The sequence below is a fragment of the Glandiceps talaboti genome, chromosome 6 (assembly GCF_964340395.1).
Source record: "Glandiceps talaboti chromosome 6, keGlaTala1.1, whole genome shotgun sequence".
Classification (NCBI taxonomy): Eukaryota; Metazoa; Hemichordata; class Enteropneusta; family Spengelidae; genus Glandiceps; species Glandiceps talaboti.
Genome location: NC_135554.1, coordinates 8171600 through 8188080, shown reverse-complemented (window position 1 = coordinate 8188080; position 16481 = coordinate 8171600).

Sequence of the window (16481 nt, the reverse complement as noted above, 5' to 3'; positions counted from 1 at the left end):
GGAGTGAACAAAAGTTGTCATGAAGCGAGTTTAATGTCCCCAGAAGGACCACTCGCAATAACAGTTATAATGGTTACGGTATGTTTGTATTAGACACTATATTCTCACGGTCGCAATACCGTCTAAAACGTATATTCAGCGATGTGTTGGGTGACTGCCTAGCGAATGTATTTGTTTATGCATTCCTCTCTCTTTCTTTCTTTCTTTCTTTCTTTCTTTCTTTCTTTCTTTCTCTCTCTCTCTCTCTCTCTCTCTCTCTCTCTCTCTCTCTCTCTCTCTCTCTCTCTCTCTCTCTCTCTCTCTCGAGCCCTGTTTGAACAATCAAACTTCAGGAGTAGTCGTTTGTAGTATGAAAAATGTACACTTCATTTGCCTACCATACAATTAGTTATGGGGCAATCAATAGGCAAGCAAGTGTGTGTGTCTGGCAAAATATTTCTAAATAGGTAAATTAAAGTGTAGGAAGTATAGCCATACAGTTGTATTCGTATAATAATGTTTGGGTATTGCAGACAATTTTCAAATAATGGCTTTCAACAATGTCTATGGTTTGAAATTTTATGCAATTAAATGGCCTCCTATATGTCCTTATTTGTTTAAAAAGTGCTTTCTTTGTGAGGGGGAATCCCACTCCCATACCCTCCCCACTAGCTATCATGACGGATGCAGTTTCTGCTTAGAATAAAAATTGAACGATAAAACCCTGCTGATTAGAGTATTTCAAAGTACAGCCCAATGTAAGACCTTTTTCGCAAAGCCCACATATATTTGTAATTATAAAGAAATTTGTTGTCATTGTTATGTATGGAAGCTAAGGTTGATTTCAGATGCTGTAGTGCACCATACTGTACAACTCTGAAGTGGAGGAGGGGGGATATTGGGGTATTATGTATCATTACACATTGAAATATATGTAGACGGGAGGGGGCTATGAAAATGTTTTGGTTCATTTTGGGGGCCATTAAATTTTTGAGATCACGAGGGGGAGGGGGGGGGGCTGTGAATTAGAGAGAGAAAAGAGAAAAATTATAAACAAAAAACATTGTGATAGACCATAGTTTCAAATGAAAATAAGAATCGAAGTGAGTAAGAGTAAGACAATTAAATGTAACATCTTGTGAGAGATTCAATTTGAAAACGTAGACATGTAGGATGAAAGGTTTTCTCATGTTGTCAATAAAGACTATATTTCTTTTTAATTCAAAGGGTCCATGCATTACTAAGACATACATCCCATAACATTTTACATACTATAGCAGACTTGTTTTAAGTCCTGCATGTATAGTTAATTAGTCATATATCAGAAGCTATATACACAGGGTACTTGGATGGTAATGTGATCAGTATGTATGTATGTTTGTATGTATGTATGTATGTATGTATGTATGTATGTATGTATGTATGTATGTATGTATGAAAAATGGAGGGGTTACTACAAAATGTTTGATCCAGGCAGTGGAAAGGGAGGGGGTGGGGGTACTACACACTCTTTGATCCAGGCAGTGGAGGGTACTTCAAAATGTTGGGGTATAGCAAGGAGGGGAGGGGGGGGGGGGGAGGTTTTCTTACCAAAAAATAGAGGTTTGACTAAAACCTGTCCAGTAGGGTGGCCAATTCATACAACGATCTTGTTTTGAAGCTGATAGTAACTCATCAAGATTAAGTGGATCGATGCGTGATGTTACTAATTAAAATACACTTTCAATGATTAAAATATGTTTCAACGTGACTACAACACGTTCTCATTTAAAAAATGTAAAGAAAAACACACTATTAAAGAGTAATTTTTCAAATGAAGATAGGAAATGAAATGAAAGGAAGGCGATTGTATACATGCTTCAATGATCACCTAAAGTGAAATGAAACATACATTATGGCGATCTGGTAATCCCCTGTAAGAATGACACGGTACTGGCTCTGTCAATTTTCAAGGTATCTTTTTTCTTATTATGTAATAATCGGCACATACAGTGCGTATTTGTAGGAGTGTTTGTTCCATAAAGACTTGGACCGGTAATTAAGGGACCTATATTTATATTAGCTGTGAAATATCACTATGTTCAAATTGTATCTATAATCGAAAGTCAGACGTCGGTAGTACGTTGTCTTATCTCTTTTTAACGTTAAGATAAATTATATTTATTTCCATTGTATATAATGCCCGTGTCTTACTAACAATATATCTCGGAACATTTGACCCTAACCAACAATGTGACAATAACCAAGCTATTTCTATTTTAATGTATACTGAAAGTTAAGTTTGATAGATGTAATATTATAGCTTTTCTGACTTAACATTCTAATGGCCATAACAATATGAAGAATGCTTATATCGATATAACAGTGGTCATATCGATATAGGAAATATCCATAATAGTACTGTGAACGGGTATTTAAACATGTCAAATGGCCAACAGCATGATGATTGTTCGTATCGCTACATTAAATGATCATAGCAGTAGGGTGAATGATCATATCTATATGTCAAATTGCCATAACAGCATGGAGAGTGGTCATATCGATATATCAAATGGTCATTATACAGTATGGTGAATGGTCACATCGCTAATATCAAATGAACATACTAATTGCAATGTAGATAATGACGATTGTAATATTTGGATTACTATGGCAATGTAGTGAATGGCCACAGTTGTATATTAAATGGCCATGTTAATGTACCAAATGGCAATAATCCTAATAATGTATTTCTTTACGTAGTGCTTTCCCACTCTGTGCTAGTAGCGCTTTAACAATTATAACCGGATCAATAGCGACACAACGGTCCTTTGCTTACTCGACTCCCTTGGGAGCATACAATCCATTGCAACCTCTATAAGCACATATGATTAAAGCATTCACATTGCAACCTCTATTCTACCAGGACCCCAATTATACATCTGGGTTGACTGCGGCACAGCCGTGGTTCAATTCCTGCCCAGTGCCTTTAGTCATTCAGACACAAACGGCAGCAACGGGGCTAATGGGCCAACCTGCAATATTCAAAGCAGGCCACTTTAACATTTCGCCCATCATGACTCAAAAACAATGTAGTAAGTTCCTTTAATAAGATGAATACGTGACAAAGTGACTGGAAAGCAATGGACATAAGACGGTCATGGTTTTTCATACAAACTGACATCAAAGTTTGATCCAGATTGTTGATATGAATGGAAAGGTCTATACATCTGATGTTATCGGGAATAAATTGAAATAAATACTTACTGAAAGCCACTACTCAGAAGACGTTTGTAAAGCAAAATGTAAGGCAACTGTTAAAACCTGGAAGCCAACGTTTTTTTACGGAATCTACCCTCTGACAATTCCGATAGATTCCTGAGTAGTCAGTTGAAGCTCAACCGTTACAACGCACACGAACTTTGAAACGTTTACTCACTCAGAGAACTCCAAGATAATTGCTCACACCAAGCAAGGGGCATTATTAATGTCCTAATTCACCAATACACAATAAACAAGTTGTATTTCTTGGTGAACGCACAACACAATTCGAAAATGGTGTGAAAATACCATGTCTCCAATGTACTTGTAAATGTTAGGAGTGGCATATTCAGCCAATTACTACAGTTATAAATGAAAATTTCATGAACATAGAGCTATACGGTAACGGCTACCCTTAGACAGCCAGTAACATATTGTCAATGGCCATGAAATCTGATGAACAACGCCATTAATATATTATCCTAATTCTCCATAGGTTTGAGTTTCGCTATGCACATTTTAATGGAATGACAATAAACCAATTTCTATCATTTTAACAAGGAAATAGTTAAATGTTAATGACCACAGTCGGCAATGTAGGATATGCAATGCTACTGATATTTCGTTTTAAAAGGAATCTATAATAAGACCGAAATACTACTGACCACATAGAATAGCACAGTGAAGTCAAACTGAGACTTGATATGACTGGAAATTCAAAAGTGTAACTATTACTAGGTCTGTACAGTCACACAACAATTCGATTATTGCTCAGATGAAATTCAAAATCGTGCACGGGTAAAGTTTGGTCACGAATTTGGATTAAAGAAGATGCGTCCACAATTTCACCACTTTAGCTATGATTCGTATACACTTTACGGGTAAGGCTTTGGGCACACCGCAAATACCCAAAATCCTGACTGAGAATAAATATCTTATTTCATACAAATCTTTGAGAGCTGAATTGTGATATAGATGAAGCGTTACTCGTATTCAACAGGGTGAAAACCTTTCAAATGGTTGTCATAGCGGACATTCTGTGTCAGCAAAATACTCCTACTTATAATACTACAGAAAAAAAACATTGTTTTAAAGTCTATTGTACTGGATATCATCACACACTGTGCATTTCTCGCGATAACATTTTTTATGCAAGCTGTATCATTATGGCGTATGCATCGTCAAATGTAGGTATCTATGATGAAGAGGAATACTGTCAATTTGTGGGTTTCTACAAACATTTTAAGTCGACTCCAGTATATTACAATTACATGTTTTAGCTAAGTATTGCCACTATTAAAACTACTATATTTGAAATGTCTTACCTGGTTCTTGAGCTACTCCATAGTAAATAAGAATGAAGAGAATAAACAGGATTTGGTGAATTGATGAATGATGCAGGTTTCGATACAATCCAAACCTGGACATCTTCGCGCAGTACTGCACTACACGTGCGTGCAAGAAAATGAAACTTTTTTGCAGATGATATGAGTTTTCCCCAGAAACACTGTTTTTGATGATATACTTGATGAGTCCTGTGATAACTACGAAATGAGTCGTTCAGTTGTAGGGAGTGGATTTTAATATCCTTATCGTAAATGAATGAATTGTGCACTCAGCTCTGCAATCAATTAGGCTAATTAAAATAATGACGTGTTTCAGGTAACCCAACCGACACTAGTCTAAGCCTCGGATTCTAAACAGTTTTTTCCATTCAAAAACTGAAAAATGGCGGGAATCTACTTCATCTATTACCGTGTATACTTTTTCTTGTCAATGTATCTTTAGAGAATTCTTTTTTTAAAATCCCATTCAAGAGAAATCGAGTCTTTCAAAAAATATATTAAGTGGAATTTATATAATACAGTCTGCATATATGTTCGTCTACTTCACGTAAAATTGCCTCTCTTTACTTCTGATACACCTCATCAATCTATCAAACCAATCTACCCTCATTTCTAAAGTCGTGTTATTGGAAACAATTATTTAGCCTGTTTATGCGATTTATGACACTCGTAATGGACTAAATGCAATTAATTTAATGATTTATAAGTGATATGTGCAACCAATTAGTGCAATAAAATAATTTTCACAATTAAAACGACATACTGTACGTTTTATTCACCGTAACATCCAATATTTAGATAATTATGCATGTTATGTGTAGCCACGTCAATCTGTTTAAAATAAATGTGAGCAGCAGGAATGTGACGGGTATCCTTATTGAGTTTAGCTATTATATTGTAAAAAGTATACGACATTTTGGAGGCATACATTCTTCTTCGCCAGGTTTAATTGACTACAGTAAAAGCGGGGAGGTCACTTAGTAAAAATAGAATGAGATTGCGATTGTTCTTTATATTACAGTGGTTTATAAAAAAAGCGAAAATGTTATACTGCTGATAATCACAAAGTCAGATATAAATATTTATGTGTTTGTTACTTATACAATTTGATAGTTATCTCAAAAAGAAAGAAATACATACAAGTTGATTAATCCGTTATCTAATATGTACATGTATTCATCTCCTTAAACCGTTATCTATGTCAATGGGTTCACCAGCATAATCTATCATCTAATATGTGTCGGTGTGTTCGCCACCATAATTCGTTATCTAATATATGTCCATGGGTTCACTACCACCTTAATCTGTTATCTAATATATGTCCTTAATCTGTTATCCATGGATTCACCACCTTAATCCGTTATCTAATATGTCCATATGTCCACCACCTTAATCCGTTATCTAACATGTCCATTGGTTCACTACCACCTTAATCCGTTATCTAATATGTTCATAGGTCATCCACCTTAATCCGTTATCTAATATGCCCATGGGTTCACTACCACCTTAATCCGTTATCTAATATGAACATTGGTCCTCCACCTTAATCCGTTATCTAATATGCCCATGGGTTCACTACCACCTTAAGCTGTTATCTAATATACCCATGGGTTCACTACCTTAATCCGTTATCTAATATATTCATAGGTCCACCACCTTAATCCGTTATCTAACATGCCCATGGGTTCACTACCACCTTAATCCGTTATCTAATATGAACATTGGTCCTCCACCTTAATCCGTTATCTAATATGTCCATGGGTTCACTACCACCTTAAGCTGTTATCTAATATACCCATGGGTTCACTACATTAATCCGTTATCTAATATGTTCATAGGTCCACCACCTTAATCCGTTATCTAACATGCCCATGGGTTCACTACCACCTTAATCCGTTATCTAATATGAACATTGGTTCACCATCTTAATCCGTTATCTAATATGAACATTGGTCCTCCACCTTAATCCGATATCTAATATGCCCATTGGTTCACTACCACCTTAATCCGTTATCTAATATGTCCATGGGTTCACCATCTTAATCCGTTATATAATATGTCCATTGGTCCACCACGCCAATGTCTTAATAACCTTGACAAACGAGTGACTTGGCTTGCTGATCTTTAAATCAATTTATTATTACCAAACAAAATAATCAAGTTAGAACCAGCCTTGTAAAATGCTTCGCTTATTAACAAAGTTGATCTAGCAACCCATAGTTGGTTATATGGTAAACGCAAGGTCGTACACGTTTTTAATATTGATGGTGTTCGGATCACCTTTCCCCTTTTGTTTACTATATACAATTCAGGAGTGCATTTATTTATGCATATACCTCATTTGAATAGTCATAGGAGTATCTAAACCTAATCAGTTATAATACTACCCTAAAGAATGGGACACAGACAGACACAGGCAGGCACACGCATACACATCACTATAACGTTCTTTTATGGAAGCTAAAAAATCACACTGGGACAATGAATGAAGTAACGCAAGCTTTATTATTGGTACTTTCGACACGTTGAAACTTTGCACTTGTTAAAGATATGCATTGCTGTTATGTAATAGTGTATATTCTTAGAGACAAAGTAGGTAATGATGTTACATTATTACTCTCAACCAAAAAAAATATCTGCGTGGAAATAACTCAACCATGTCATAGGCCCGTTGCATAACAGCAACACAAATCGGATTCAACATGTAGTACGTAGTCGTAGGTAGCGTTGTATCTGTGCAACGTCTTATTTTATGAATATGATCACATTGTGCTTGGATGAGGATATCTTTGAAATATTAACGTTTATAATTTGGTTAAAACGTAACTGTTTGTTGTTCTGGCTTAGATTGAATGTAAATCGTAGTCTCGCATGCTTAATATGACTCCGTGGGTACGGCTGGTCTCACGATACTTCAATGTTTTTTTTTACACACAGACAAATACTAAACTACAAAATTTATGAATAACTGTAATAATATGTAATAATATGTAGAAATACACTAGTTGGGGTATGACCTTACTTTAATATGACAACCATTTTAGCATTACCTGAATTAGTACGAGCAACATCTTTCACATTACTGTCGTAGCTGAGCTGTTAACCTTTAAAATGGAGCCAACTAGTATATTAGGAACCTTCTGTAATTACTGGGGGAAGGAAGGGCCGAGGAAAACCAAGCCCGGTCTGTGCTACAAAATATGACCCTCCCCATTGTACGTTGTGCTGAAGTGACCCTCCCTCAATTCCTTTCACTAAAATATGTGACCCTCCTCTTGTTGAAATATTTCAGTGAAAGAAACACTCCATGTGGTGTGGTTGTTCGAGTTCAAGATTAGTTGTCAAGAGGTCCTAGGCCTTAGAGACTGGGATTTTTGAATGTAGTATGATTCCACCACATTGATAGTTTTAAAGGCATTTGTTGCTTCCTATTATTATCAGCACAGTGAGTTTCTTTTTGCATTAAATCAATGCCTGCGCTTGAATCTAATTCCCTATCTGAAGGCCCGACCAGCCCAATGAGTAGATTAGCGTACAACTGACAACTTCAGGACCTAGGGCAACGTTTGTACTCCACCACACTATCCCCAATATCTTACGACACCGTTCCCCATTTACTACTGAATTCCATTGGTATGTTATGATATTACTTTGCAATGGTGGGAGCGATGGGATCATGCCAAAATCACAAAATAATGCAAATTTAAATGTCACTGTCCCCTAATTACCTTTTTCGAAAATATGGCCCTCCCCGAGTACCTGTAATTATTTAAGGCTCCTTACTATAGTTGGATAGTATTATGATACATTTCTTTGTACTACAATAGTGCATATGTTTGTGCATAGATATATATTTACTCTCGATACATTTCTGTGCGATCCCCTCTTGACTTTCATCAAATCAAGTATTTACTTGTACAACACTCAATCTTTCGTAAACAAACTATCTGCCAATGTAGCTTGACTGTATGTACAAATTACCAGGAACGATTTACTGAATTCTTATGAAAGAGATGTATGATTTGCAAAGAACAGATATTATTGGTAACATGTCACACGAACAAGCCCGATTACTCCATTTACTTAACGTATCAGTTACAGTGAGGTGCCAAGAGTATAGTGTTGATACATGTACACATCCAGCAATTACACCATATTTTAATAAACATTCTCGAGGATAAAACAATCATGTGCTTATTAGTACCAAACATTTCTTTAAAAAGTTAATCAGACAAATATTATGAATGTGAAGGTTTGATGTACTAATACTGAAGTGTCAAAGTGTGCTAACAAAAGCATTCAGTAATTAAGTTGGAACACGCCGTGTTTCTTTTACTAGCAGTTAGATTTAAAGTCCAAATCTGCAATCATCTGCATGCAGACAACACCTGTCAAAATGTAATAAGCTATTCAAGTACATGTACTGCAATAAACGTTGTGAACAACATGTAAATTTACTATATGCTTTGAAGGAAACCCCTGAAAGTCTAGTGATGTAAATAACCTATTATTTTCTTTTTACTTAAACAACATCAATGCTACTGTCGCAATACTGGGACGATACCAACTACACAAACTCTACAAAGACTGATAAATCTAATTTTTTTTCTTAGAAGAGTGACACATAATAAGGTGGAGGGCTGACTATGTCCATCTTATATTGGTGTTGGTGTGAGAAACATAACACTTTACAGTCATTGGTATTTACCTCATTCTCTACTGTACCTCGTCATACGTGCAGCTATAGACATGGACAATTACAATTACAATGCACTTGCTACAAAAAAACGAAAAGGGTTTAGATTTTATCAATTAGCTAACTATCGATTATTCTTGACATAAATGTTATAAGGTGGATAACAGTAGACGACAGTATCAGTCCACCACCACCACCACCACCACCACCACCACCACTACCACCACCACCACCACCACCACCACCACAACAACAGTAACAACAACAACAACAACAACAACAACAACATCAGCAACAATAATACAAAACAACACGAATAAAGAACTACACTCCATAAACTACTTTTTGCTGTCATAACATTATTTTTTGAACATCATTTTACTAAGATTTGAAAATGTCTTTCTTCATCTGCAGTTTATTGAGCGGTGTTCGAAAGCTTGTTGTGCTACTTAAACTGTCAACCAATTCATTTACTCGCTCGAGTCCACGTTCTATCTCGGCTAACGAATTCTCAACCACGTCTCCATCCTTTATATTGCTTGTTTTCGCTGAAACATATTTAAAAAAAAACAGCAATAAATTTGAGTGAATATTTTCTGCAGTAGTTGAAGTAGTCACTTACAAATGGTTATCTTAGCCGAGCGGTATCATAGTCATGGTAATTTATTTTCCAGATTCAATGGAATTAGTGATGACGATATATTTGACTTAACATCAGACTGGCTATGATTTCAAAATTCGCAACATTTCTGAGGTAGAGTAAGCCCAGGGTCTCTACCATTATTAAAACATCTTGATTCATTTCCATATGAAAGTGCGCGACTCTAGTATTTTTTTAAACGAAGGAAAGAAATTTGGGGCTTCAACGTCTTCCTTTAAAGGATATTTACAATCTCTATTTTCCCATACATACCGTGGTATTCGGCGGCCGTATTGATGTTAAAATTGGTTAATCTTATTAACACCACTTTGACCTCTCTTTCAAAAAAACGTTGCTAAGAGTTTCATTTCTGAACCAGAGGCTCATATTGCATTAAGCCGTATGTTATACGTTTTCTCTCTGTTCTGAGTACAATCATACTGGTTTGTTTTCTATACAACTCACCTCTGATTAGGCCAACATTGACAGCCATGTCCTTCATACGTTCCAAAAGGTAGTCCAACATCTCGAAGTAGTTCTCCAGTTTGTCATTTTCAGCTCTTGCCCTTGAAAATGCATCGTTGATGATCACAATCATTATGTTAGTTATTACCACCAAGTTGATAATGGCGAAGATAACAATAAAAGGTAAAGCGAATCTCATGCTGTAAGACCCTGCCATGTCATCAAATCGTGCGAATTTACCGACAGATATTATGTACAGTCCGCGGAGGGTATCCACAATGGTTTTGAACCTTTCGTGGTGGGAATGATACAGCAGATAGCTGGACAGTGTGAACGTCGTCAGAAATATCAACATAACAAATGTATAGCTGAGTAGACTGTACTTTGCTTCACTCAATGTCATGGATAGTAACTTCATTCTACGGTTAAATCGGAGTAGTTTCAGGAACCTTAGAATGGCGAAGAAAACTTGCAACCCCAAGAGGTGAATCAATGCGTCATTCAAGACAGCTATCTCTTGCAAATTTCCACCATTTTCTAAATTATAAAAAAGAAATTGACAACAGTTATCATCACATACCCCTATAATCACGTCCCTATGTATTGGTATGGAGAAAATCGCTAGCTCCACCCGTGCAATCATTTTCCGTAGATCACGGACCGACACACTTTGCCCTTATAAGGTGATCTGTTGCGGGTATTTTGGACTACTTTCTTTCCCGTTGCTAAGCGCGTCGCTATGCGTTTTGCCAAACTTGTTGATGTCCTGTACGTACATTCACGTGGCCGTGTGGTATCATGGCGACCGTGGAAGTCGCCGATATTCAACAGTGGGTCCAGTATAATCTTAAACAGTGTACGTGTTGTATTTGGTGACTGTGGTGAAATTACATTAAGTATTGGATTGGTAAGCTTTGGATATTAAGATCAACGGTGTATAAATAGTGAAGATAGACAGTCCGCTCTTACGATTAGGAACAGTTGCAAGCTTACTTAGTGTTATTTCAAACGCCTAGAACAACAGGAAAGTGTACCCTAGTTATAAACATGGGACGTAAGTCAGTGTCTGATGAAGTATAATATTTCACGCACGGTTTCACGATGTTTTGGATTGCATATTTGTTGTCGTTCGATCGTGACATGCTTTCATGCATACCATTCATCATAACAATAGAAATTATCAACCGTTTACAACATTTTACATAATCATCGGTTGCAGTCAAATAATCCTAATTTGATTAAATGTCAAACCTTAATAGCAGTAATTTTGTGTCGCATGTTTTCTGTTTTTTTTTCTTCTGTGCACTGGCAGCTGCGTTTCTGTGTTTCGTGCGACTCGAATGATGCGTATGTGCATACCAAAAGCAGTCCGTCAGGCAATACATGTTATGAGGCTTTGGCATATGTAGAGATTTACAACGGCGATTTATTTTCAGGATAATGTCCCTTACTATTTCTAAAAATGCTCAAATTATTGATTGTAAGTGTATATCAGAATTTCAAGAGGTATACCATAGAATTTTCACGTCCCTGATATGGGCTTTGCGGACCTCATCTGTTGTACGGCTTACAGGCCCTCCTAAAGTCGGGCCCTTCCGCCGCACAACCTTGTCCGCAAAATCCACATCCAGATACATTATTATCTACTTTTATGAATTTTTATTTTTTGTCAAGTTTCAATATTTTTGAAATTGAAATTGATAATAGTTCTTACATGCTTTTATGAATTTAGTAGAATCTACAAAACATACCCAGAAAATCATTTCTCCTCAATGATTGGTGCTGAGGTTGACTTACCATGCAAAGACCCTTTGAGAGCCGCCGTCGAGTGAACATCGTAGACAACCATGAAAACCAACGATGCAAATGTTATCAATGTCATCACAAGGTCAAAGTAGTTCCATGGCAACTGGAAGAAAATCAATCGTTGCTTCACAATTCTCCGCAATACGGATACTAACATGACAATGCCGAATATACCAAACAGAACCCAACAGACAAATATCAAGATGGCGTCACCGTCATATATCATACTGTCACTGAATATTCGGTTGAGTAGACGGAACGAGTGCTGAATTGTAGTACACTCCGCACCACCGGCCTGAAGGAATTCAACCAGGTATACGACAGTCATGAAGAGCTCACTTCCTGGACTGTAGAGATCAAACTCAACCAGAACAACACTCGTGTACTTGTCAATCCATGAGTTCTCTCGCAGCTCTGCCCACGTCGAATCCGTCGTAGGCTGTACTGGGACAACGTAACCATCGATGTCATAATAACTATGTTTTCCCCAAACAGAAGTTCCTGCTAAAGTAGAATGGTCTTGATATTGCCATGGATTGTTGGAAACGTTGGTGTCAACGTTCCCGTCGATTTTCTTAGTCTGCCAACCAATATCAAAGTCAGTAGTTTCTGTGTCTCCAAACAATTTGCAATCTGTGTCCAAATCAGTTTCACAAACACCTGAGTAGAGAAAGTCATCGATATAATGTAAATATTATTGTCCTGTTTTGGAGACTTCAAGAAGCCATATATGAATGCGAGAAATGATTAGGTATCGCTTTTGGATTTGTAAAATAACGTTAAATGATTTTTGTGAGACAACAGTGACAAAGTCCGTGCTCGTAATTTATTTATTGAAAAAATAATGGATAAGTAAATAAATAAATAAATAAATAAATACATACATACATACATACATACATACTTACATAGATAAATAAATAAATAAATAAAGTAAGTAAGTAAATGAATAAATAAATAAATAAATAAATGTGTAAAAAGTGTGCTATTGTATGTATCACTGTAACCTAGCTATTCGCCGTTTTTCCTAAACAATATTCCCATTTCAATATAATAGAACCCGGTGTCCAATGTCGGAACTATCTGATTGTTTGACTATCTGATATTACGTTCTTACCTTTCTTATGTCTTTGTTGTCGTATTCTGGCTGTGCCTAAATAAAACAGTGAACCGGTGAATTTGGTAATACTGGTTCCATTTTCATCTGTTGGTCTGATATTTGGGAGGAACACGGTGTCCATCCACTTCCAATAGTCGTCTGGTGTCCTGATCTGTGATATGATGAAATAGATTGTACTTGTGATCGATTTGTTTATAGTTGTTATAACTCTGCTATGACAAATCGATATCATTCTCCAATTATTAACAAATAGTAAAATAATAACTCTTCGAGTGTGTTATAAAATTTTGGGAAGACGATTAGCTATTTTTTTTCATCCACTGCAGAACCAGTATCGAAAACGCTAGTTGTAACGTATAATATAATAATTTCTGTTAGTCATATCTTCGCTTGTGCATGAGTATAATGTAATTTTTCGGTTAGAGGTTTCTTTGACAACGAAGCATACATATATTCTATATTCCAACAACAATAATATCATTCAGTACCAATATCATTCGGAGGGGCACTTTAAGAATAACTTAAACATGGTGGGGTTCTAATCCTAAGCTCTCGCATTTGTGATCTTATCAGTTGAGCCATAGGGTAACTCTTTTGTTCTGGACCAACATTTTCTAAAGCTCAGCCAGACAATATTATTTATTTCACAACGAGGCTTTAATCCTAATACAAATTGGGCCTTTAAAGATTGTTATGGGTTACCAGATTGACATCAATTTCAGTCCATCTGCACATAAACACGTGCAAATCTGCACCTGTGTGACGTCAAAGAGGACAAATCACCCATGTTCTACCGAACTTATTTCTTTCAACTGTTGAGCAGAATGACCTGTTACTGCCATTCTAAGCTACGATCAAGTTATCGTAAAAATTATGTGCTTTCAAACCTGGTAAATGCACACATTACTTTTATCCATAGGTTGTACAAGTCTGAAAAGCAGAGTTTCTTTGTTTTGTATTTAATTCATTCAGATTTATGAAAAAGTCACACCGTTGTTTGATTCGGAATATATACATGCCTTATGGAATGGGAATGCCTTTGAATTGGTAAACACGTTCTTCACGTGGTTGTTCAGATTGTAAGACGATGGATCTCTGACGTAGAAACACAGCTTTAAGGACACTCCGACCAACAAAGAATAAAACAAGATACCATACAGTACAATCATCATCTGTTTCTCTCGGGTTCTTCTCATACGTATCTTTTCCACTTCATTTAAACTTAATGGTCCATAGCTATTGTCTTTCTCGGTTCCTGTGAAGTATACAATAAATAACAAATGGTGCATGACCGTCATTGTAATGATCGGATCGTACATACTCACCTATGTATGTATGTATGTATGTATGTATGTATGTATGTATGTATGTATGTATGTATGTATGTATGTATGTATGTATGTATGTATGTATGTATGTGTTAAACTTCCTGTCCTCTAGTAAGGTAGTCATTAGTAGTCATTAGTTTCGGCCTGGGGAGGGGACTGAGATGAATTTAGGAATGGGGCATACACTCATTTTGTGAGTAAATTTGCTAATTCCGCAAGTCTAAAATTATATCATCCTATGGGAGTGAAATTTGCAAATCTCCTACTGCTGGAGGGGATACACCATCCCGCACCCTCTCACATTCCTGTACAGCTGTTTCAATATATGCTTAATTCGACACTACACGAGAGAAGTGGTATTGTTGACGATCATGTTATCATTCAGTACAAGGCACAGCAATCTGTGCTGTATATTTCTGTGCTGAATTCCAAGCAGTGTTCTCATATGCTTTATATATCATTGGACCTGTGTTATTAGAGCATTCCCCAAATTCTCCCCCCCCACTAAATAAATGCACTGAAAAGATTTTAAAATATTGTACATGCCTGGCACTAGTCGTGTTGTTTCGTCCTTGTCTTCTGTGTTCTCTTCTTGTATTTCATATTTAGTCACGTCCTTGTAGAGGGAATTTTTCTGTTTCATCAGTGCTAAGACGTATGCGATGATGACAACCTATACAAAATACAACAGTATATTTCAAAACAGGTGATCTATTAGTATAGAACATTCAGTAATTACACGGGGCTGAGGAATTAGGGGAGGGTTAACGTTTTACAAATCGGTCCAGGGGAGGGCCATATTTTAGAAAATTGAAATTTAGGGAGGATCACGTTTTACTTTTACCCATTTTTTATGTCTAACTATACCTTACTTTGTGATTTTGGCATGATCCCACAGCAGCCAATGGTTACAAATCCTACTGGTACCGTTTCAAACCACTGCCGCTATTGTAAAGTAATACCATAACATATCAGTGAAATGCATGAAATTTACTGTTAGTTGTAGTGTAACGAACGGAGGGGAGCGTGTCTCTCAGTAGTAAAGAGGAACTGTGTGGCAAGGTATTGGGAATAATGTGGTGGAGTGGAGATGTTGATGACCGCCGTCCCGAGGTTGTCATTCGTTCACTCATCTAGACTTTGGGAGTTCCTTCCTTCAGCTCAGTCAATTAGATTCAAGGCAGGCACTGTACAAACACAAACTCACTGTGGTAGTAATAGTGGGAAACAACGAATGCCTTTGAAAACTAATGCCGGTGTGCTCTTGAGGAGCCTTCAATAACTAACAAGGGGGAGGGCCGGGTAAAATCTGGCTCGGGCTGTTGAATAAAATGTGACACTCCTCCGACTTCGTCGGGCTAAAAAGTGGCCCTCCCCAACTTTACTCTCTATAACATGACCCGCACTCACCCCACTATTAAAGCAGTTCACAACGCGAGTTAAATGCTGTCAAGTATGTAAAAGGACACTGGTCCCAGAGAAAGGAAATTCTGGGAGGCTCACATTTTGGCACAACATACGAGGGTAAGATGTTATGCCACAGACGGGGATAGGTCCACCCCCTCCCGCTTTCCCCTGTAAATATTTAGGCGCTCTTACTATATGTGGTCTTATTTCTACATATGGACACACAAGGAAATAATTAGTTTTCACTTACACCTCAGACAACATTGCTATATAATTAAAGGGTGATGTTGCAAAGTCCCATGATTGACTGAGAGCAAACGTAACATCTAGCTACCTACACCCGACACACACACACACACACACACACACACACACACAGAGACAGACAGACAGACAGGCAGGCAGGCAGGCAGGCATACATACATACATACATACATACAAACATACATACATT